Below are 25,399 nucleotides of genomic sequence, written 5' to 3'. Positions count from 1 at the left end.
TCCAGGAGACGGCGTTGATTTAACCGAGGGAGACGGAGCGTGCGGCGGCGGCGGCGCGGTGAGGGGCGACGATGGGGCGCTGTGGATGCGTAGCCGTGCAGATAATCACGGGAGCGATCCTTTCTTTTCAAATGGCCAGGCATCGGAGCCAGAATGCGGAAACACAGCACGCAGGACCTTTCAACCAAATATCGCACCAAAAAATATTCATATTTTATTTATTAGTTGCAGAAGATGTGGCACCTAGCTAATGCTGCAAGATGACGCTAGGCGCTAGCCATAGTTGCTAGAGAGGTACTCCCTCTGTTTTAAAATAGAAGTCGTTATAGGATACGTGCAGGTCAAACTTTCTCAATTTTAACTAGATTTATAAAAAATACGATGAACATTTATATCTTCAAATAAGTTTATTATGAAAGTATATTCAACGATCTACCTAATAATACTAATTATATATTATAAATATTAAAAAATAAATATATATATTTGATTAAAATTAAAAATATTTAACTTCTCAAGAAAGACGAATAACTTCTGTTTTAGGAGGGAGGGACTACTTATAACTTCTTACGCCAACGGAGGTCATCACTAGACGGTAGTGGCGATGGGAGAGATCGTGAGTGGCGCCCAAAACAACGAGAGAAACTGTGTCAGAAACACACACACGAAAAAAAACTGCAGGAGGGGTGTTACTTGTTTCCTATTCCACGGGCAAAGTTACGAGTTGGAGGGGGAGTTTGAACAACTTTTTATTTTTAAAGAGTTGTTTTAATTACCAAATCATTGAAGGTTTTTTTTTCCTTTTTGCCAAAAAATTGAAATAGGTTCGTTCACAAATTAAGCTCCTAGACTAGAGTTGCTTTTAAGATAATCTAGATAGGTAGATGAGTTCATGCAACAGTCATTGCCAATAATGATTAACCAATGGCCGTATTTTTGTATTTTATTGAATGTGTAGGGCTTTCTTTGGACATCGGGCAACCCTTCTTTCAAAAAATAGTCGTGCGATGGCGAGAGCTCTCTTTTGCGTAGTCTCGTGGTCCTCGTGATTGTGTTTTTAATGTAAAAAAAAATAGCACCCTGCTTTAGAGTCGAACTAACTTTTGGAGACAACTTAGGACACTCTCAATATAGAAATCACCATAGTTTCTATGAACATTAATTATACTGTCACCTAAGCGTTTTACTGATGTGGCAAGGTAGTTATTGATGAGAGAGAAAATAAAAATCATAAAAACCGGATCTAAGAGTAGTTCCAATGAAAGAAACTAGTAGTTTCTATAACATAAGATACCGCACAAAAAAATACTACTTTCCAACCCATGGTTTCTATGAGTAATAATTATTTTTCTCTTTCTCTCTTCCAACTCTATCTTCTTTCTCCAATGGAAGTGCGGCACGAGCCCCCTAGAAACTAGTGGTTTCTCCCCAACGGTGATTTCATGGTTTCTTGGTGCATTGGGTCAAGAGAAGACCTGATTTCTTCATGAGGAAATCATTTCTAGGATTTTTGCTCTCTTTCTTTATTAATTACGTTGCTATGTCAACGTTTTGCCTACGTGGCAAGTTATTTAATGAGGATAGAAACCATCATCAATACACCATTGGGACTGCCCTAAGTTAGAAAACATGTCTACACGAGAACCAAGACATGAATGAATGTGATTGGTAGAGAATGGAGAGAGAATGCATGCGATTGGATAGAAAATTATTTTATAGAAACTATCTATTGGGACCATAATTTCTACACGTAGTGTCTGTAGAAATTAATATGTATAGAAACTATATTGGGACTGCCTTTAGCTATACGTATTTTGTATTGTATTTGTACTATCTGCTTGACTGCTTTGCCTGAATTTCGGTTTCTCGATCTAAACCGGCCGTGCTTTCGGAATTTGATGAATCTCCTGTCCTTTCTTCCTCCACGAGTTTCATTCTTCCGTGGAGAAATAGACATGCATGCACCAATGAGTTTCGTTCATTCTTCCGTGGAGAAATTGACATGCATGCACATGGGCCGAACTATATTCAACTTAGTGCGTATGGCCGCACAAAAAAAAATATATAAAAACAGTGATAAAACCTAAATTGTCACTATACGTGCATCCACACATTGCAAACCTTTACATCCATAAAAGCAAACGCACCTCTCTTGGATTTGTTGTAGCACGGATATATAGTAGAACCACGTGCGAATCATGTCGGAGTACCATAATTTTCTTCTCTCGATTTGCGACAAGGAAGAAAATATACAAGAACACTCATGATGAGCGCTAGCATAGAACTCCGATCCTATATTTGGACAAGTTTCGTCACATTAACCTTAACGAAAAAGTCTATTTAACCTCCCCATCTTTCATACTTGGTCTATTTTACCCCTCAACTATGAAACCGTCTGTTTTACCCCCTGAACTTCCTAAAACCGTCTATTTTACTCCCTGGACGGTTTTTGACAGCGGCTTTGCTACAGTAACAATGGTTTGCTACAGTACGATGTTTTGAATTTTTTAATTTTATTTTCGGTGAATTTTTGAAAAATCATAGAAAAATCATAAAATGAAAAATCTAATTTTATTGGACTCCACATTAGTAGATCTACACAGTGAATATATAATACGGTATGCTTTAGTACAAATTTTTTTTTTAGCTTTAGATTAATTGGAAAATCTAATTTTATCTGTAATTAATTAGAATTTATCTATAACTAAGTTATACATAGTCCAATGAGTACGAAATTTTTACTATAGTTCAAGCATACAATAATTAGCGTACCATAAAAATTTCACCACAATTGGACCATAGAAGCTGCAGCTATGAATTATTCCAATTAATTACAGACAAAATTAGATTTTTCAATTAATCTAAGGCTACAGTAAAAATTTTGTACTGAAGCATACCGTATTATATATTCATTATGTAGATCTACTCACGTGGAGTCCAACAAAATTAGATTTTTTATTTTATGATTTTTCTATGATTTACTATGATTTTTCAAAAATTCAACGAAAATAAATAAAAAAATCCAAAACAACCAACACTGTAGCAAACCCATCGTTACTGTAGCAAAACCACTATCAAAAACCGCCCAGGGGGTAGAATAGACGGATTTAGAAAGTTCAGGGGGTAAAACAGACGGTTTCATAGTTTGGGGATGAAGTAGACAAGTATGAAAGGTGGAGGGTTAAGTAGACTTTTTCCTTAACCTTAACCAATGAAGCTATATATATTGGCATACAGATAACTCTAATTTAGCTTGTCAGCTAGCTTTTCCTAGCGTCTAATGCTTGATAACTCTCCCAAACATGATCATCACATTGTAGGTGTGCAATTAGTTATGAAATTAAAAATTAATAGCTGATTATTTTAGATGACTGTGTTTTGTCTCATCAGCTCAAGTTGCTTTCTTCCCTTAAACGAAAGCCCACTCTCCACCGATGATTTGCGCTAGACATCACACTCACGTGGAACCCGGGTGCGAACTTCCTCGATTTTTTTAAGCTTCATATTGCTTATTAGGGATAATTGTCTGTTGGACATCCAAAGTGATGATCCTTTGTTGGCGGATATCCACTTTGGAGCATTTTGGTAGAAGACACTCTGGTTCGGTGAAATTAGGCCACAGGACACCGTGGACCGGTTACAGCCGGTTGAGGAGAGAAAATTTTTTGTTTTGACATCCGGTGCCCCTAAGCCATAGTTGGGTCAGCCCCTCTCCCTCTCACTGATGCGCGGGCCCCACCTGCCATCTTCTTCTTCCTACTTTTCTCCTCTTCTCTTCTTCCATTGCTGAGCAGCAGCCACCGCCGTCGACCAGCGAGAGGGCAAGGTGGTGGCGGGCGCTTGCTACTGGCTTCTGCTTTCTTCCCTTTCGCGCAGTCAACAGAGAGAATAGAGGGAGAGCGACAGAGAGAAGGCAAGGCAAGGAGGGAGAGCGAAGGGGCAGGGCGTCGGTGGGAGCTGGGCTTCGGGCGGCGGGGCTTCCATGTGGAGTCGCGGCGAGGTCGACGGCAGGAGGACGGCCTCAGTCTCGTCCACACGCGGGCACAAGAAGCAGAGCAGAGGAGGAAGAAGGGGGAAGAAGTAGAGCACTGCGACGGTGCTCGACTACGGCAAGGGCGGACTACGAGCGCCGGGCGGCAGCGATTCTGGCCACGGTGGTCGCAGGCCGAGTCGGAACTCCGCTCCCCCCCCCCCGACGCTCTCCTGCCGAGCACCCCCTCCATCTCTACCTCTCCCTCTCTGCTACTTCTCGCTCTCTTCTCCTTCCCTGACCAGCGCACGCCGCCGGCCACCTCGCCGAAGCCGAGGTCGGCGTTGGCCAGAGTTGCTCTGCCCTCTCCTTGCTTCCTCCATCCTTCTCTTTCCTTTCCGTCTTACCTTCCCTCTCCCTCTCTCGCTCAGTTGGAGACGGGCATAGAGCGTCGTCGCCGGCACCTGTGCCCCTGCCGCCGGCACCCTACTCCCCAGCTCCTTTCCCCTCTCTCCCTCTCTCTCTCTCCCTCTCGCTTCCCTCTGTCTCGCTTCTCTCTGTGCCGCGGCGGCGAAGGCCGGGGATGGGAATGGCTGCGGCGTGTCGGTGAGTGCGCCGAAGAAGGGCGCGACGGGGAGGCGCTCGTGGCAGCGCGCGAGCGGGTTGGCCGAGTGGATGTCAGCGTCGTAGGCGAAGCAGAGCGCGGTGGCGTCGGCGTGGCAGGTGACGGTGGCGAGGGCGTGGCAGTCGGGGCACACGAACACACCGTCCTCATGGCAGTGCAGCCGCGCCCATCACGCTCTAGTACCTCACCGCCGGCTTCTGCTCCAGCTCCACCGCGGTGTCCATGCCTATGCTGTCTGCTCCGGGCGTCACGAGAGAGATGCTACATGCCTCTGCTGTCTGCTCTAGGTGAGTGCTCTCAGCAGGAAAGCAGCGGCGGCGGCGTGTGGTAGTGGGCTACAACGGCGCACGCATAGCAGCAGCAGCGCCGGCCGGAGAAACGGAGAGAGGAAGAAGAAAGCGGTAGGGGCAAGAATGTCATTTCACCGCCGTTCTCTCTCCTCAACCGGCTGCAACTGGTCCGCGGTATTTTGTGGCCTAATTTCACCGAACCAGAGTGTTTTCTGACAAAATACTCCAAAGTAGGTGTCTGTCAATAAAGGACCATCTTTAGAAGTGAACAGACAATTGTCCCTTATTTAATACGTAGTATTACTAGATAGATAGAAGCAGATGGAGTCATCGAGACGTCCTTGAGTGGCCTATATAAGAGAGTCGAATGTAGGACCAGTTTTGTTCGTGCGCCGGTATAGTAGTTTATTTGCCTCGCAAGAGATAGAGATCGTCAACCGATGGCCGAGGCAGCTACTGCTGAGCAGCTGGTGTGCGTGACCGGAGCTGGAGGCTTCATCGGGTCATGGCTGGTCAAGGAGCTGCTCCAACGCGGCTATGCTGTGAGGGGCACCGCCAGGGACCCTGGTGAGTCAGCACGTACGCTGCTAGCTATTCAGTATTATCATGCATATTGGTGTGTGTCTATTCGTTCCAGCAAATTGTTTATACTTTCAATTTCTTGTTATGGTGCCTGCCAGAGGACTCCAAGAATTTCCATCTGCTGGCACTGGATGGAGCTCAGGAACGGCTGTGATGGTGTCTCTGTACCTTGCTGATGTGCTGGACTACGTGTCACTTCGTCGTGCGTTCAGCTTATGTGATGGTGTCTTCCATGTTGCCTCCCCGATATCCAATGATCCAGTCAGTAGTAGTCTACTTCCTCCTGTCTATGCGTTGTTAGGCTTCCTTCTTTTTCCATAGATTTACATATTCCAATTCACTACGTAAAAAATGTTTTTTTTAGCAATGGGACGATTTTTTTTATAGGGGCGGCTGGTGATAGAGCCGCCCCTACAAATGGTTGCCAAATGAGCCGTCCTTACAAATAAATTTGTAGGGACGGCCGGTGTTATCAGCTGCCCCTACAAATGACCCGATTTATAGGGGCGGCTGGATATTGAGCCGCCCCTACAAATTGATTTGTAGGGGCGGCTCAACAATGAAGTGCCTCTACAAATGGACGCCGGATATTAAAAAGTAAGCATTAAAATTCAAATTTTGTAAACGACCTCGGATGAAGAAAGAATCAAAATAAAAGTTGTAGATCTCGAAAAGTTATGAAACTTTGTAGTTGATAACTTTTTCAGTTAAAATCATTTACTACTTGAAAATACTGTTTGAAATTATTGTTCCCATTTTGTCCTCTAATTCGGAGCTAATTCTTAAAACTAGTCTAGTTTTCGCATACGAACTCCGATTTCGACGTTCCATATATCAAAATCGATCAGAAAAAAATTTCGGATCCGTCCATCCCTGAATTTTTAGGGGTCGAACAATTTTAGATTGGTCAAAAAGTGGTCACAAGATCCTCTTTTCGTGGTCACAAGATCCTCTTTTAGTGGTCACAAGCTTTTTGTCGATTTCGAGCACGTCTTCTGAATTTTCCACAGGCCACGTCTTTCACTTATTTGAGCTCATATTTTCTGTGGTTACTTTTTTTGTGCTCCTAAGTGAAGGAAAAATATCAAAAAAATAAAATAAAAAAGTCAAAATTTTTCAAAAAACAACGATAGCAAAAAAAAAAGAAGAAAAAAATAGATGGGCAAAAGAGAAACAATATCTAGAGGAGCACATAGAGAAGGCCAAACGTTATTTTGGAATACTAATTGATTTTAGATGAAAAAATCATGAACATAGAAGTTGCAGAACTTATCAAGATCTACAAGTTTTATTTTGGTCATTTCTTCATCCGATAAAGTGGTAATAACATTGTTCACAAAATTTACATATCTCTCTTATAGTTTCATAAACAATAAGAGGGATATGTAACATTTATGAACAATGTTACTACCACTATATCGGATGAATAAATGATTAAAATAGAAGTTGTATATCTCGGAAAGTTATGAAACTCTATAGTTGACAACTTTTTAATTTGAAATCATCTTGTCAAGAAAAATTACGTTTGAATTTCTAAAATTTAAAATTTAAATTTTGTAAACGATCTCGGATGGAGAAACAACCAAAATAATAGTTGTAGATCTCGAAAAGTTATGAAACTTCGTAGTTGACAACTTTTTCAGTTGAAATCATCTTATCAAGAAAAACTACGTTTGAATTTCTAAAAATTTGAAATTTGAATTTTTAAACGACCTTGGATGGACAAACAGTAAAAATGAAAGTTGTAGATCTCGATAAGTTATGAAACTTTGTAGTTGATAACTTTCTCATTTGAAACCATCTTGTCATGCAAAACTACGTTCGAATTTATATTATTTGAAATTCAAATTTTATAAGTGACCTCAAATGGAGAAACTACCAAATTGAAAGTTGTAGATCTCGAAAAGTTATAAAACTTTATAGTTGACAACTTTTTCATTTGAATTACTTTAGGGGCTCAAACAATCAATTTATGCTCAGTTTTGTATAATACATGGGGAATCAAAATGGATTATGTACACAAGTGAATGTGAGGTGTAGTGGTAGAGGAGATGGTGTGCGAGAGAGAGGTCGTGCTTGCAACCATAGAGTGAGGGTGTGTGTGGCTGTCGGTGGGGACCTCCTCGGTTAAAAAAAATTGCTATTTTTTGTCCCTTTTTTCGTTTCTGGAAATTGATTTGTAGAGACGGCTCAATATCCAGCCGCCCCTACAAATCAGATTTATAGGGGCGGCTGATAACACCAGCCGCCCCTACAAATTGATTTGTAGGGACGGCCTGAAAATCGTCCCTATAAATCAATTATTTTTAGCCACCCTTTTATAGGAGCGGCTGGCAAAACCGTCCCTACAAATCAATACCAGCCACCCCTAAAACCCAGCCACCCCTAAAACCCTTTTTCTACGTAGTGATTCAAGCGTCATATATATACTTATGCAAATCTTGGAGTATATGCTTATGCACAATGCAAATGATGCATGCATGCAGGACCTTGTGCCGGTTGCTATTGAGGGAACAAAGAACGTTACGAACGCTGCAGCAGACATGGGGTGCAACGTGTGGTGTTCACCTCGTCTTATGGAGCAGTCCATATGAACCCTAACGGGAACCCTGATCGACTGTGGACGAGAGTTGTTGGAGTGACCTTGACTTCTGCAAGCAAACACAGGTCCACTACTTCTACTATCTATATATTTTATAACGTTCTATTTTAACATATAACTCAACAACATCATCTTTCACTAACTATTCACATTATCTCCTAACGTATTATCCCACTGACTTTCAACTTTTTAATGGAACTAATTTTTAATAAGAATGAGCGTGCGAACATATAGGGCAGTGAAGTACGTGCAGCTAAATTATTAAAATAATCACTACCTACATTAAATCTTGATTGACGCGTGACGAACTCAGGACGACACGAAAATGGATACTTTTTTTTTGTGACATGACCACCCGCACCCTACGTTTATTATATTTCCTGGCTACATCTTGGAGCAAAGTCAAGATTTGGCGGCCACCATCTTCCTACAAACAATAAGGCCCCGTTTAGATGCAAGTCAAAATCCAAAAATTTTCAAGATTTCTCGTCACATCAAATCTTGCGGCACATGCATGGAGCATTAAATGTAAGTAAAAAGAATAACTAATTACACAGTTTGCCTGTAATTGACGAGACGAATCTTTTAAGCATAAATAGTCCATAATTGGACAATTTTTGCTAAATACAAACGAAAGTGTTACAGTAGCCAAAAGCCAAAAATTTCGCATCTAAACGGGGCCTAAATAACAAAGCATCCACATCCACTAATACATGTACATCAGCATGAAGAAAGACAAAGGGCCACTTTGGTATGGATTCTGCCAGCTCGGGCTCCGTCTGATACACGCGTAGCAGTACTATTCACAAAATTTATTTTTCTCTCTCACTAACAGATCTTTGATCCTCGATCAAAATAGGCTCTAGTCCTAGAATTTTTTGCGTCCGGGACTAGAGATACCTTTAGTCCCGGTTGGAGCCACCAACCGAGACTAAAGATCCCCCTTTATATCCCAGCCGTCTCATTCTTCCTCCCCGAGCCTGAGCTCAGCACATTTTGAAGCTCACTGCACTAGTGTTCTTGCTTCCTCCCTCTATTGTTCCTCCATCCATTCTTCGATTCCTTCGTCGATTTCTTCGATTCCTTCGTCGATTCTTCAGTTGTAAAGGTTACCAATCTCATACTCTCATTTTTCACCATTGTCTTATCTTATTTTGTTCACTACATATATATGGTTTTTTATTGTGGTTTTTTTCATTTATAAGCAATTTAAGCTCAAAATCACTTCAAGCTTGCATATTTACATGAAGGAAGGTTAAAGTAGCTATTAAAAACTAGTATTCACCGTTCATTTATAGCATGCATAGCACACTTCATTGTTTAGAGATATAGAGAATTTTAGAGTTTTTTAATTTTATTTGTTTATAAAATGAGAAATTTATAGTGTATTAAAAATGAGTATAGGGACTAGTGCCTCTGACTAGTATGACAGATGCAATGCAAGGCCGTGCAATAGGAAGCAAATCCGTTCTCTTTTGACGATACGCCCGAACAGCCGGACCTGACAGATTTGGTGGTTGAACGGGTCCGTCGGCCGTCGCCGTGCGACTGTACGACAAAGAACGGCATCGATCGACCATAGTATTTTATTGTCCGGAGTCTGGTCCGGGGTGCAATGCAACGTAATGACAATTGACAATGCGTTGCTAGGTCAAAATATGGTCATTTCTATGGACTCCGCGACTAAACATTTTATTTTAACTTTTTATGAAATGAAAAACTTAGAAAATAGTTAGAAAATTATAGAAAATCCGTACTAGTTGAACTTGCGGACCGTGTTTAGCTCGGCGAGCATGTTCTCTGCCGAGCGGTAACGGACATCAAGGAGGAGCTTTGATTATACGAGGGAGAGCGGCAACGGTCGTGGAAGACCGTGTTCCTTTCCTCGTAGAATCGAAGCTCTTCCTTGACCAAGTACGGTGCCGTCCGGTGAAGAAATGCTCGCCGAGATGATCACGTAAGCAAGGTCAACTAGTACGGATGGTTATTTATTAAAACATGTTTTTGAGCTATAAATCCTGCTGGCCGTCTTCTTCCTCCCTGAGCTTGCCCGAGAGCTTAAGTTCAAATTTAAGCAGTGTTCTTACTCTTTCTCCATCCATTCTTCGATTCCTCCATCGATTTCTTCAATTCCTCCGTCGATTCTTCGGTTCTAAAGGTTACCAACTTCATACTCTCATGTTTCATCATTGTCTTATCCCATTTTGTTCACTATATATATATATGGTTCTTTATTGTGGGTTTTTTCATTTGTAAGCAATTTGAGTTCAAAATCACTTCAAGCTTGCATATTTACATGAAGGAAGGTTAAAGTAGCTAGTTGAACTAGCGGGCCGTGTTCATTTTGGCGAGCATGTTTTCTGCCGAGCGGTAACGGACGTCAAGGAGGAGCTTTGATTCTACGAGGGAGAGCGGCAACGGTCATGGAAGACCGTGTTCCCTTCCTCGTAGAATCGGAGCTCTTCTGTGGCCAAGTACGATGCCGTCCGGTGGAGAAATGCTCACCGAGATGATCACATAAGCAAGGTCAACTAGTACAGATGGTTATTTATTCACACATCCCGATATCGTCGCAGTAGTCTGTCAATCACTGTACCCAAACGTAGTATATATATAAATATAAACGATAATCGATTGTTATGTGTGTACACTCCCATTCTTCTGTTAATTTACGGAAATATCATGTGAATTACTTACCTGCCGCAGTAAAAGACGAGAACACAATGACCATTAAAAATATCATTGTTTAGAGATATAGATAATTTTATAGTTTCTTAATTTTATTTGTTTATAAAATGAGAAATTTATAGTGTATTAAAAAATGAGTATAGAGAGTAGATGACAACTACTTCCGGGTCCTCGGCCTCTCATGGGTTTCCAAAGCGACTTAGGCCGGGTCTCCCTCTCATTCCATGCGGCAAGTGTCGTGATGAGACGAAGATTGTGATAGAGTACCGAGTGAAGAAGGAGGGTCCCAACAAGGATCGTATCTTCTACAAGTGTCCGGATCGCAATGTGAGTTATTTTATCGTATTTAATGATTATGGTTAGTTTATACCTATTTTCATGATGGTTGTGATTAAAGTTCTAATTTTTTTATTTTAATTTCAGTGGGATGGCAGTGGACGATGTTTAGGCTTCTACTAGGAGGAAGAGTATGTTGAACTCGTGCAAAAATATCTTGCACAACAGGCAGATACGGTGGTTAATGAGATAGTGATCTAGCCGAAGAAGTCCAAAGATGTTGCACAATCGGGGGATCTATCTGTTTTAGTTGAGATTGGTCATGAAATCCTTGTGCTCCTAAAATGTATTTTAGCTTTAGTTCTTTTAGTGTTAGTTGGGATTGTCTACATTGTAGCGATGCTTTCATAAATTTGTACCTTTTGTGGTGGCACGCATGTTGTATAAATAATTAATTATGATCTAGGTTTTAATATGGTATTTATGTCATGTAATGCAGATGAGCCGGCATTGGATGTATAATGCTGATCGTCGCTCCCAAGAGTTCATTGACGGCATGCATTCTTTGTTACGTGTGGCCGAGGCAAACAAACACGACAGTTTCATATGCTGCCCATGTGCCATATGTAAGAATACGGTGGAATATCATTGCTCAAGGACTCTTCATTCACACTTGTTTAAGTCGGGTTTCATGCCAAACTATATTTGTTGGACGAAGCACGAAAAATCCGGCGTTGTAATGGAAGAAGGTGAAGAAGAACAATGGGACGACAATGATATTATTCCTGATGGTGCGTGCTTCAATGATACTACAATGGGAGAAGCTAAAGAAGAGGTAGCCACAGAAGATGAGCCTGCTAATGATCTTTGTCAGGTCATTCGTGACGCACAAAGAGAATTTGAAAGTGAAAAGGAGAAGATCAAGTTTGAGCGGATGCTAGAAGATCACAAGAAATTGCTGTACCCAACTTGTGATGCAGGGCAGAAAAAGTTGGGAACCACACTAGAATTGCTGCAATGGAAGGCAAAGAATGGTGTATCTGACAAGGGATTTGGAGAGTTACTAAAAATCTAAAAGAAGATGCTTCTGAAGGACAATGAATTGCCCGCCACTACCTACGAAGCAAAACAAGTTGTCTATCCTATGGGGCTAGAAATTGAGAAGATACATGCATGTCCTAATGACTACATCATCTACCGTGGCAAAGAGTACGAGAAATTGGATGCATGCCCGGTATGCCATGCATCACGGTATAAGATCAGGCGAGATGACCCTGGTGATGTTGAGGGCGAACATCCACGGAAGAAAATCCATGCCAAGGTTATGTGGTATGCTCCTATAATACCACGCTTGAAACGTCTATTTAGAAACAAAGAACATGCAAAATTGTTGCGATGGCACAAAGAAGACCGTAAGGTAGACAATATGTTGAGACACCCTGCTGATGGGTCCCAGTGGAGAGCAATCGACAGAGAATTCCCGTAGTTTGCAAATGACGCAAGAAACTTAAGGTTTGCTTTAAGTATAGATGGTATCAATCCTTTTGGAGAGCAGAACAGTAGTCATAGCACTTGGCCTGTTACTCTAAGTATCTACAACCTTCCTCCTTGGTTATGCATGAAGCGGAAGTTTATTATGATGCCTATGCTCATCCAAGGCCCGAAGCAACCTGGCAATGACATCGATGTGTACCTGAGCCCACTTATTGACGAACTTCTCATTTTGTGGAATAAAGAAGGTGTACGTGTGTGGGATGAGTACAAACAGGAACACTTTGATCTGCGAGCATTGTTGTTCATAACAATCAATGATTGGCCTGCTCTAAGTAATCTTTTAGGATAGTCAAACAAGGGATATAATGCATGCACACACTGCTTCAGTGATATTAGAGGTGTATTCTTGAAAAAATATCGAAAGGTCGTGTACCTTGGCCATCATCAATTTCTTCCTATAAATCACCCCGTAAGAAAGAAAGGCAAGCATTTTAAAGAGAAGGCAGACCACCTGACCAAGCCTCGCAACCGAACCGGTGAGGATGTACTCGATATGGTCAATGATGTGAAAGTCGTCTTTGGAAAAGGACATGGCAGCCAACCTGTTCCGAATGACGCTAACGGTCACGCACCCATGTGGAAGAAGAAGTCCATATTTTGGGAGCTACCCTATTGGCAAGTCCTAGAGGTCTGCAGCTCGATCGACGTGATGCACCTGACGAAGAATCTTTGTGTGAACCTGCTAGGCTTCATGGGTGTGTATGGAAAGCCTAAGGATACATTTGAAGCACGACAGGACCTGCGTTGTTTGAGAGAAAGAGACAACCTGCATCCAGAGAAGACAGATGATGGATGCCATTACCTACGTCCTGCCAGCTACACTCTAAGCAAAGAGGAGAAGGAAATCATGTTTGAATGCTTAAACAACATCAAGGTACCATCTGGATTCTCCTCGAATATAAAGGGTATTATAAATGTGCCAGAGAAGAAATTCTATAACTTAAAGTCCCATGACTGTCACGTTCTCATGACGCAATTACTTCCAGTTGCATTAAGAGGAATTCTACCTCCAAATGTATGTCTAGCCACCGTGAAGCTATGTGCATTCCTCAATGCAATTTCTCAGAAGGCAATTGATCCAACTGATCTAGCTAAACTATAGAATGATGTGGTTCAATGTCTCGTCTGCTTTGAGTTGGTGTTCCCTCCTTCCTTCTTTGATATCATGACACACCTCCTAGTTCACCTAGTCAAGGAGATTTTCATTCTCGGTCCTGTGTTCCTACACAACATGTTCCCCTTAGAGAGATTCATGGGAGTCCTGAAGAAATATGTTCACAACCGTGCTCGCCTAGAAGGAAGCATCACCAAGGGCTATGGAACAGAAGAGGTCATTGAGTTCTGTGTTGACTTTATTCCCGACCTTGACTCGATTGGTGTTCCTGAATCAAGATATGAGGGGAGACTAAGCGGAAAGGGGACACTAGGGAGGAAAACATATATTGGTACGGAGGATGATTATTTCAATAAAGCGCACTACATAGTTCTATAGAACTCCTCTTTGGTAGATCCGTATATTGAGACACACAAGGATCTCTTACGATCCGAGTTTCCAGGGAAGACTGAAGCTTGGATTACGTGTAAGCACATGGAAACTTTCGGCGGTTGGTTGTGAAAAAAATGTCAAGGTGATGAGAGCATCCATGAGCAACTATATTTATTGGCTATGCAACCATCATGGCATATCATCACATACAAAGGATATGAGATAAATGGGAACATATTCTACACAGTAGCCTAAGATAAAAGGAGTACCAACCAAAACAGTGGTGTCTGCATAGATGCCACAGACCTGAATGGGAATAAGCAGACATATTATGGCCACATAGATGAAATATGGGAACTAGAATATGCACCTACTTTGAAGATCCCATTGTTCAAGTGCCAATGGGTCAAGGTGACCAGAGGCTGGGTAACAGTAGACAACGAGTATGGAATGACAACAGTAGACCTTAGTAATATTGAGTACAAAGACGAACCATTCGTCCTTGCCAAGGATGTGAATCAGGTATTCTATGTCAATGATATGTCTACCAAACCAAAAAGAGGGAAAAACGATAATGACTCAACCAAAGAGCCAAAGCGCCACATAGTTCTTTCAGGGAAAAGAGTCATCGTGGGAATTGAGGACAAGTCGGACATGTCAGAAGATTATGAAAAGGGTGAATGAATTCCGCCCTTCAAAGTGAACAAAGACCCTAGCATCTTGGTAAATGATGAGGACACTCCATGGTTACGACGTGGTCATAACCAAGGGACATACATAAAGAAGAAGTTCACTGCTGTGCCCACTTGATGATATAGTGATTTAATGTAGTGTGTGTTTGAGATATTATGTAATAATTGTGAATTTAGATGTTTATTATGTCGTGTTTTAAATTAAATCAATGTTTGATTTGGTGGGATTTCTCTCTCGAAAGTTAAATTAGGATATTGAGTGATGAAAAATTAAAATATTAACGTTAAAATGATGTGAAAACAAATTTCCTGTCCAAAACCAATAGTTTCAATAATTTTAATTAAACACTACATTTTTGCATTAACGAAATAATAAATATTAGTTACATTATGTTTTATAATTATAACAAAAAATAAAAAAGTTAGGTTATAGATTTTTCCTATGTGCAATAAAGAAAAAGAAAATCCATATTTTTAACAAAATAATTTTATGCCTTTTATTTAATTTACTATGTATTTAACAAGAAAATCCATATTTCTATTAAAAATTTTGCTCAAAACAGGCGGGAAACAAAACTGCAGCCCACCTTTACTCCTGGGTGGGAAGCCCACCCGGGAGTAAAGGTGGGCTGCAGTTTCGTAGCCCGCCAAAAAAAACCCTTTACTCCCGGTGCGTATACCTTTACTCCCGGTTGGTAACACGCACCGGGAGTAAAGGGACCTTTACTTCCGATTGGTAACACGCACCGGGAGTAAAGGACCTTTACTCCTGGCTGGTAGCTGGCACCAGGAGTAAATCTCCCTGGTATATAACCACCAGTGCCTGGCGCAGATTGATCCCCTCCTCTTCTTCCTCATCGAACACCGCCGCCCTTTCTCTCTTCTTCCTCGCGCCGCCACCGCCTCGCCTCGTGCGGCCCTCCACCGCGCGCGCCCATGCGGCCCTCCACCGCCGATGACCTTGCGCCGACGACCTCGTGCGGCCCTCCATGACCGCGCACGCCCGTGCGGCCCTCCACCGTGCCCGCCCGAGGTGAGTTCTCTCAGCTTTCGTCGTGCATGGTGAAACAGCATCAGTGAGGGCCCGTGCATGGTTGGGGTCTTTTGCTGCTTGTCATCCATAGCGGAGGAGCCATCAGCTGCTGCCGTCGTCTTGGCTCCTTCTCCACATGGGGCAACGACATCAGGGAGGAGACAGCGGATCGGAGCACCGGCTGGCCGGAATGGGAGCTAGACGCTATCTGAAACTTAGTTATCTGAAACTTGCTATCTGAAACTTAGTTATCTGAAACTTAGCTAGCTGAAACTTGCAATCTGAAACTTATTTATCTTTAACTTGCTATCTGAAACTTAGTTGTGACTGATGAAATTCTAGTGTGAAATCAAGCTCACGTATCTAGTGTGAAAGCCGACATTCAGTTATCTTAAAATTGCCGATGATAACCTGCCCGCATTTAGTTTCTGGTACTGCATTTTTTTTATTTTGCGACATGTATCTACTACTGCATCATTGCAGATATTTAAACCTGGCATGTCTAGCATGAAAACAAACTCATACATGAAGGTGAATGAAACTTAGTCGTGACTGATATGGTGTAAAAGCCTGACATGAATATTGAATTAATTAATATATTTAATTTTACATGAATATTTGTCGGCATAAGATATATTGTAGTTAATAAAGTGACTATGTTTACTTTAAGATATATGATGAATGACTACATGGTTCACATGGTACATAGGATCACAACATCATGCACCAACACCGCCCTGGCCCGCCTCACGTCGTCGTCGTCAGCACACCGGCCACCGCGCTGACACGTACATATACGTCATTTGTATTCATATGCATGTATATATACGTTGCGGAGCACCGCCGCCCTCGTTCACCCATGCGTTTCTATGTATACGGCGGAGCACCGCCGCCCTCGTTCACCCATGTGTACAAACATATATACAGCGGAGTGGAGCACCGCCACTCTCGTCACACCACCCTCTCTCGTGGCCTAGTCGATCAACATTCGTATTATTGTTATCGTTAACACTAAACAATCACACTAGGGCGAATTGCGTCGGTGACTAGGGCGAACCGACGCAGTTCGCCCTAGTCACCGACGCAATTCGCCCTCGACCGTTTATGTATAGCCCTAATTCGCCCTAGTACCGACGCGGTTCGCCCTAGTGTGGCGAATTGCGTCCGAGACCGAGGGGCAAGATTTAATAATGCATATTGTTCATAGATTTTATGCATGTAAGCAAAGATTTGACGTACTATATATTGGTTTTGTTTTTTGAAGCTAGATGGCCGACCCGAGAAACATGGATGAGGAGGAGTTGATGATGAATTTGATCAACACTACCACTCAAGTTGCCGACGATGATGGTGCTAAAAATAACGTGCAAGTGGATGCAGATGACGGGAGTCAGTACTTAGCTCTTGAACAAAATGAGCAACAACATATTGGCCAAGTATATATTTTTTTATTATTAGCTATATATATTATCATATGTCTTATGTGTGCTCATGACTTTAAAAATAATGTTTATGTTTTGTAGCCCACTGGATCGACATCAACAACTACAACAAAGAGTAAAAATGTTCGAGGTCCCAAAAAGCCATTGGAGGGCCGCTTCATCATCTCGGAGTTCAATGTGGATACAGGCGAACCGGGGGGGGACAAATAAAATGAAATTCGTGCACCACTATGGTTACCTTGTACGGGACCGGCTCCCGATCAGTACCCGCGAATGGAAGAAGAAGACCAATGCTCCTCATATCAGTTTTGTCTTCGATCGTGACAAGATGTTAATTTGGAAAGATGTCTTGGTACATTTCATGCTCCAAACAGATGGTTATGATGATATAATAGATGGTGATGAATTGAAGGAGCGAGTTAGGGATTGGACAATGAAGAAGATGGCCACCCAGTTTTAGACTTGGAACAAACACCTATACACGACGTATGTCAAGAAGAACATAGCACCAGATTTTACTGTCCTAGGCCCGATCTCAAAGCAGAGGCCCTATTCGGATGAGTTTGTATAGTACAAGACGTCGGAAGAGGGTGTGAGTCAGGTGATAAAGAACCAACGTAATGCCCAACAGAAGACATACCACCATAACTTGGGATCAGGTGGCTACCCGACTGCCATTAAGAAGTGGAACAAAATGGAAGCAGACCTTCTTGCCAAGGGTATCACACCAGAATCACTCGAGTGGGGAGAGCGTGCAAAGAATTGATTTTTCGCTTATGGGGGAACACTAGACTAGGAGACAGGGACGTGCGTTTATGGTGCAAGACTGCAAGAAGTAGCAGAAAGATTGTTTTATGCTTAGAGAGCTACTGCTAGTGGTGCGTTCAGGCCCAACAGAGAGAAGGATGAACTGACATACGCCATCGGGACTATTGAACACGGTGGCCGAACTAGAGGCAAAGGAAGTGTCTCGTGGGAGCATGGATTCCCTCAGGACAGACCTTCCTACAGAAGCCGCCAGAGAAAGAAGGAAGAAGAGGCACAGCGGCTCCAGAGGTTGGAGGAAGCGGTGCGTGAAGCACAGGCGCGGGAAAAAAACCTTGAAGCGAGAATGCAGGAGGAAATCAGAAGGCAAGTGCAAATAGCAGTGAGTGCAAGCAAGCAGGCATCAGAGCCAGGAATCAACATTAGCCAATCTGTTTAGTTGAAAAGCAGCTGCGCTTCCACGAAGATACCAAATCAAGGAGACACAGGACTGCGCTTCCCTGTGGATGACATCACTGAACCTTGTACATCATGTGAGCTACACATTCCGAAGGGGAATTCCACAATCAAGGTGGCTATCGGTCTTGTTAATCCTATCGATCGAACCAAGACACCAAGGATTCATGGGAATATAATCCAAGAAGGATATGCTACCATCTCGGTAGATAAAGCTGAAAAAGGTTTTAGTGATTTGCCTCTTGACATTCCTGGAGGTGATGGCAAGAAGACTCTCGGAGAAGCAGAGAAGACATTCATTCTATAGCGCAAGCGCTACATCATCATTCCCGAGATGTCGCCTCCACCTCCTCCTGAACTACCTCACCATAGGTGCGGATGAAAACACTACATCATTAATTTATATTGCTTAATTAATTAACAATCTACTCATAATAATATGTCATTCCTTTTTTTTGTAGCAGATCCTCCCTCAACCTAAATCCAATTGTTCAATCGCCAGATCATCATAGTGCTCTATACGATGACAATGTGTTGGAAGGCGAAGCTGCATCCACACCATCTCCAAGGAGGTCTCCAACGCCGCAGCCGCCACCTCCAAGGAGGTCTCCAACGCCGCTGCCACCACCTCCAAGGAGGCCTCCAACGCCTCCCCCGCCCCCACCTTCCAAGAAGCCAAGTACTAGCAAGAGGCAGCCCCGCAAACGAAGAACTAGCCCTCGCCGGCAAAGAAAGCCACCGTGAAACCAAGGGCTATTTCCAAAATAATATCTGAAGAGAAGGAAGAAGTAACTGATGCATATAAAAAAGATATGTCCAGATTCTATGACAAACTTAAAAAGGATCAAGAAGGAAGGAGAAACCCGGAGAAACCATACTTCTTCATAGCTCCAGATATTCTAAGAAAAAAGGTGGCTTCTTACCAGCAACAACAGCGGGAATCTCGTAAGCCGTCCAAATCAACGTTAACGGACTATGACCGCACTCTCACCAAGTCAATTGAGGCGGCACAGAAAAAGAAGCGGGCAGGGAAAGGAGTTGCACAACTCAGACAATAATCGCACCAATCAGTCCCCCCGCTAGTTGTTGGTAATGAATATGGTTCGAATTTAGGATTAATGCATCAGGCAAACATACATCCGGATGTCGATTTGGATCATCTTGGTGAATTTATTGAAGAGACTGGTCTCGACCTTTACCAGATGTTTGGTGATGGAAACATTGAGAGTGCGGCGGAGGTTGATATTTGGAAGAAAAAATTTGTACTAGGCCAGAGTCTATACAACCCTCAAGCCTTAGGTGATCTGGGGACGCAAATGTACCTGCTAAACAAGTGGTACATGTAGGCATCTACCGGTGGAGACTTCTGCGTTGGTGTCAGAATTAGAGACGAACATTGGTTCCGTGGCGATGATGTTATGTATGTTGACTTTGCAGAATTTCATTAACTATGCCACCTGACCTCTCTGGACAAAGTTATTATTAGCTGCTATTGCCTGTAAGTAATAATTCTTTCGATCTATTATTAAACTCATCATATGTGTATATATGCATATAAATTATCCTAACAAGTACTATATATATGCAGATTTACAATGATAGAGCACAAAAAGGAAGGCTTAAATGAAATTGGTTTTGTTGACCCTCATATAGTATTCAAAGACCCAGTTACTCCAAAGCCTAATTGAAAGTCTGAGTCAGAGAGTAACCTCATGAACTTCTTAGTGAACCAACGCCACAAGAAGGATATACTCTTTCCCTACAACTTCAAGTGAGTGTTAATAATGTCGATTGTCCTTAATGGCTCATATGTTGATTCTAGTTAATTAATGAGTGTTATGCGTTATATCCTATAAACACATGCAGGAATCACTGGATATTGATGGACATCGATCTGGTGAAAAGTCACTTGATAATCTATGACTCGATGAGAAAACCACAACAAGACTACCAAGATATGATAGATATTATCCAGAGGTAATTTCGGTATCTCTAGCAACTATATATACACACAAACATGATGATTAACTATATCTGATGACGTGGCAAATTTTTTATTGGGCAGTGTTTGGAAAACCTTTATTAAGAAGCAACACATGGGAAAATACAAAGCGCCACTGAATGTAATCCCTTTGAAAGTAAGTCCCCTAAATCGCATCATCTTTATTAATTAAATATATAGCTTTCACTGGGTCACCAGATTGGATGACAAATCTTTTTCTCGTAAAGTGGTGTCTGAGGCAGAAACAGGGGAACAACTACTGTGGTTACTATGTTTGCAAGTTTATCAAGGAGGTCTCCCAAAGAACTCCTACAGAGAGACTCAAAGTACGTTAAAAATACACTATATATTCATTTAATTATTATTATTGATTGTGTTACTATGTCTTTATATATATATGTATGTACATATATTAATTTATTTTCCTTTAATTCAAACCTGTAGGCTCGATGGTTGGAGGAAAAGGTCATACGATAAGACCAAATCAAAGCAATTCAAGAGTCTATAGCCGGATTTTTTAATGACCAGGTCATCGATTCCAAGGGCGAGTTCTACTTCGACCCAACACTGCCATGGAAGCCAAGCTAGAGGATGAGAGAAAACTTGTTATATCACAACAACTGTAATACAATCTTTTGTAATATATGCACATAAAATAATATAATGTAAAATACACATATGCATGCATGCATATATATATATATATATATATATATATATATATATATATATATATATATATATATATATATATATATTTCTATGCTTGAATTGTGTGATTTAATACGTTCATTGTGCTTGAACCGAAACATACTATACGCGCATATAAATGTATTATTAGCAGCATACAATACGACTTCTAAAACCTATTTTGAAAAGAAAAGAAAAAAATGAAAAAAAAAGAAAAAAAAAACTTTAGTCCCGGTTCATATTACCAACCGGGACTAAAGGGTGCCGGCCTCGTGGCATGTCAGGAGGCACCTTTAGTCCCGGTTGATGTTACCCACCGGGACTAAAGGTCCCCCTTTAGTCCCGGTTCCTGACCCGGGACTAAAGGACCCCTTTAGTCCCGGATGCTTGCTCCCGGGTGGGGAACCGGGACTAGAGGGGGTTCCCCACCGGGAGTAAAGGCCGTCTCTGTACCAGTGACACAAGGAGCTGCCCGAGCCAGTTCTTTTTTTTCTCCTTCGGCTACAGCTCCCTATGCACTATAGTGATGCTACAGTATGGGGCCCAAGCAGGTAGGAGCCCGGCCAAACGGCCCCAAAATAGTTCCCTCAAGAAATACAAGTGCACACACATAATAGTTGTGACATTAAATATTTTCACAAACATCCATACATTACACTTGACTATCTAACCTAGTATATTGTGTATAATATCCAATATTAGTGTATCGTATTCCTTCATCTATATAAATTAGTGCATGAGTTAGCGTACTATCTTTCCCTTCAAATGGATGATCCAATGATTTACCGTAGATGATAAATCATGTTGTAGGTAATTCATCCACTCCTGGTAAATAAAACGTATAATATATATGCTTGGAACTTGCTTTTTTATTGTGATCCATTCCAGAGCCATAATAGTAGGAGAGCCCAAGTGGAAAGTAATTATCATAATGGTATTACCAAAAAAATCTACAAGTAAATTAATACAATAATATTTTTAAACAATAAATTCCAGTGCTCTTGTATATCAAAGTAACTAGATTATATATTACTATACCATATCAAATTTGTTAAATAGTTCAAGCCTCTCACTGATTGACTCAACACCCTCTCTTCTACCTTTGCAAGCGCTTTTATTCAAAAAAAAGGAGAAGTCAATATATTGCAATAATATTTTCTCAAGCATAAAGAACCCATGGTCCTCAAGGGTTTCGAACACTATTGTACAACTGTTTTTTCAGTATGATACTTAATTGACGATAAAACAAATGCCAAAATTGTTAATATATATATATATCCATAATACCATCTCCCCTTGCACATATCTTGAAATACATATCCACAAAGTTTCTTTAGTCTATTGTGGATTGCATCTTGGATCCGTAGGATCATGTTTGAGCACCAACATTGGTTGTAACTAAATGACTATCATTCATATATCATAGAAAGTTTTTAAATGGACTAAGACCTATCTAACTTATACTTAGGAAGAAGTATTTATCACCAGAACAAGCAATCATGAGAAAAAAGAGGAAGTCCGGCCGTCTTACTATGTTCAAGGTTAATCCATGGCTACACGTGGAGCAGCCACTAGTAGCACATGCCTTGGGGATAGTGGACACCTAGAGTGTGCATGGGAGGAGTGTTCCAGGAATCATTACATGACTTTAACCACCAATGCAGCCATGGCCTTCTCATCTGCTCACCATGTGTACAGGAGCATAATATATTAGAAGTAAGCATCATAATATATTAGAATCAGTATCAACCTCGTCATCATTGTTAGATGATTAAGGTTAATACATATCACATAGAACAAGAAAAAAGGGATTCCGTTGGCATGGCTATGTCCTAGGAATATGTTCCCAATACGTATACCATTAATAGAATTGCAATTGCTAGTGAGATGTACCATGTCACTTTGTTAAATTCAACCTTCAACTAGATCATTACATCTATAATTAATCATACTTTCCTCCAACCAAATCAAATAAATCTTCTTTCTAACTTCCATTTGCTGCAATTTCAAGTGTCAACAAAAGAACCCGTAACTAACACCGCAATTTCTAGTGGCCAAAGGTTATTGGTAAATACACATTTTCTTGAACTAACTTGCGGTACAAGAGGGGATACGTACTTTCCCAAAGCTAAACCCTACAACTAGGAGCGTCAATCCAATAAAAAAGAACCATATGTCTAGACCATCAAGCCACAAGACCAAAGTTAGTGTACATTGCATGACAGAATACAAAGGGAATTCTCTTAGTGAGTATACTGATGAACTAGGTATGCTAGTATGCTCCAAAGAGAATTGCTAACTGCTTGTACCGTGCCACATCAGATTAATCATCCATATTTATAACTAACCATCTACATATTGAGCATGAATTTAATATGGATAAAACACATTATGCTCTTATACAAACAACTAGTTGGTCGCAAGTAGTTTGATCATTTACATCATCAATAATTAGTTAGATTTGAGATCTCAATTGGTAGTTAACCTTGAAAATATATCTAATTAAACAAAAGTGAATATGGACAATTGTTGTCGATAGTAAATATTTTACTCATATTACAACCTAATTCCAATTTAGTCAAATGTCACTAAGAAAATAAAGATTGATACTTAACAATTATGCAACAATTGCCATAGTTCAGATATGCAATCGACAAACAAAGATTTTCCAAGATTTTAGTTTGATCATGCTTCATTAAGCAAGCACATGCATACTAACTAAGAGCACGCAAGTTAATAGCTCTCCATGCAATACCATTGTCCAACAATTTCATTTCAACAAGGCTCTTTATGCAATTTCATGTTTCAGTTCAAATATAGCATTGATATATCATCATACCTAGAGCCACGTTAATATAGCATCCATCCATCTATTGGCACACACAAGAAATGTCATTTGTAGGTCAAAGATAGTGACCAATGACAACTTGTTAATGATGGATTATTGTCAGGCCGTGATCGAAGACCTCATAAGTGATGGATCATGTTAGGATCCATCATATATATGGACATCATTTATATATTTTCTCATACAGTGATGGTTGTTATCTTATTATCAACTCCATATTTTTGCGTCATTAAATCATTTTTTATAACGAACGTAAAAAGTGACAAATTTATCATCGTAGATACTTAAACATAGCACATGATTTATTATGAGCATCCAAACAATCAGCGTGGAAAATTAAGTGGGGCATGTTATGCCATACATAAATATGGCTCATAAAACCCTTACAGAAAATAAAATTGTCATATATACTAGGCTAGCTGACCCAGTATGTTTAGCATGCATCATTTTTATTGATTTAATATGTATGATCAAATTACAGAACAAGTATTGCTATGCAAAGACCGTTGCTGAGAAGACTGCAATGGAAGAGGCATCAAAGAGAGGGATACAACTGCTAATAGTGGTCCCATCAGTGACAATAGGCAACCAACATTAAACTTAACTTTATCCGGTGTCGCCACCTACATGAAGGGCACAAAGAAGGCATACTCAAACGCAGTGGGCGCATATGTCGATGTGCGGGACGTTGCCCTTGCCCATATTTTGGTGTATGAAGATCTGAGCACGCATGGGCGGTACCTCTGCATAGGTGACATGCTACATCAATCAGAGTTTCTTCAAATGATGAGAGAGCTCTTCCCACAATACCCGATCACCACCAAGTAATTATATGTAATTCTTGTTATGATTTCAAATAGTACATCCTTTATTTGAAATGCAATGTTTGTCTAATTTATGATATTATTTTAGAAATGTTTATGATCTCAAAACTAACTGGTTAGCATTAAAACATGGTGTGGGGTTCCCTCGCCCCCACCCACCCACCCACCCACCACCACCACCACCACCACCACCAAAATGTATCTAAAAATACTATCACCTGAGAAACTTAACTTCCTCCTCTTTCCCGCAAAGAATAGATATATACGTCATCGTTGAGTATTTGGCTTTGCGGATTTTAACTTTTCCTTTGTTTGTCTAACCAATTAATTAGATGCAAGGATGAAAACAAGCCAATGATCAAGCCTTACAAGTTCTCCACGCAAAGGCTTGGTGCTCTGGGTATGAAGTTCACTCCTTTGAAAGAGAGTTTATACAACACAGTGGTCAGCCTACAGGAGAATGGTCATATCCCAGTACTGCTACATAAGTCATCCCTGTGGGAAACAAGTATATAAAAAAAATGGATTTCAACAAGATGGTGGCAATGCCTTAGTTGGTATACTTGGACTATGT

At 41.1% G+C, this 25,399-nt stretch overlaps 1 pseudogene; it reads left to right on the top strand.

Moving 5' to 3' along the window:
- The first annotated feature begins 5,325 nt into the window (after window positions 1-5,325).
- LOC136454471 (cinnamoyl-CoA reductase 1-like) lies at window positions 5,326-25,341 on the top strand (annotated as a pseudogene).
- Window positions 25,342-25,399: the final 58 nt, after the last annotated feature.

Source organism: Miscanthus floridulus, chromosome 5 (assembly GCF_019320115.1).
Source record: "Miscanthus floridulus cultivar M001 chromosome 5, ASM1932011v1, whole genome shotgun sequence".
In the NCBI taxonomy this organism is placed as follows: Eukaryota; Viridiplantae; Streptophyta; class Magnoliopsida; order Poales; family Poaceae; genus Miscanthus; species Miscanthus floridulus.
Note: the sequence above shows the minus strand (reverse complement) of the source record. Positions and strands in the feature narration are given on the sequence as shown.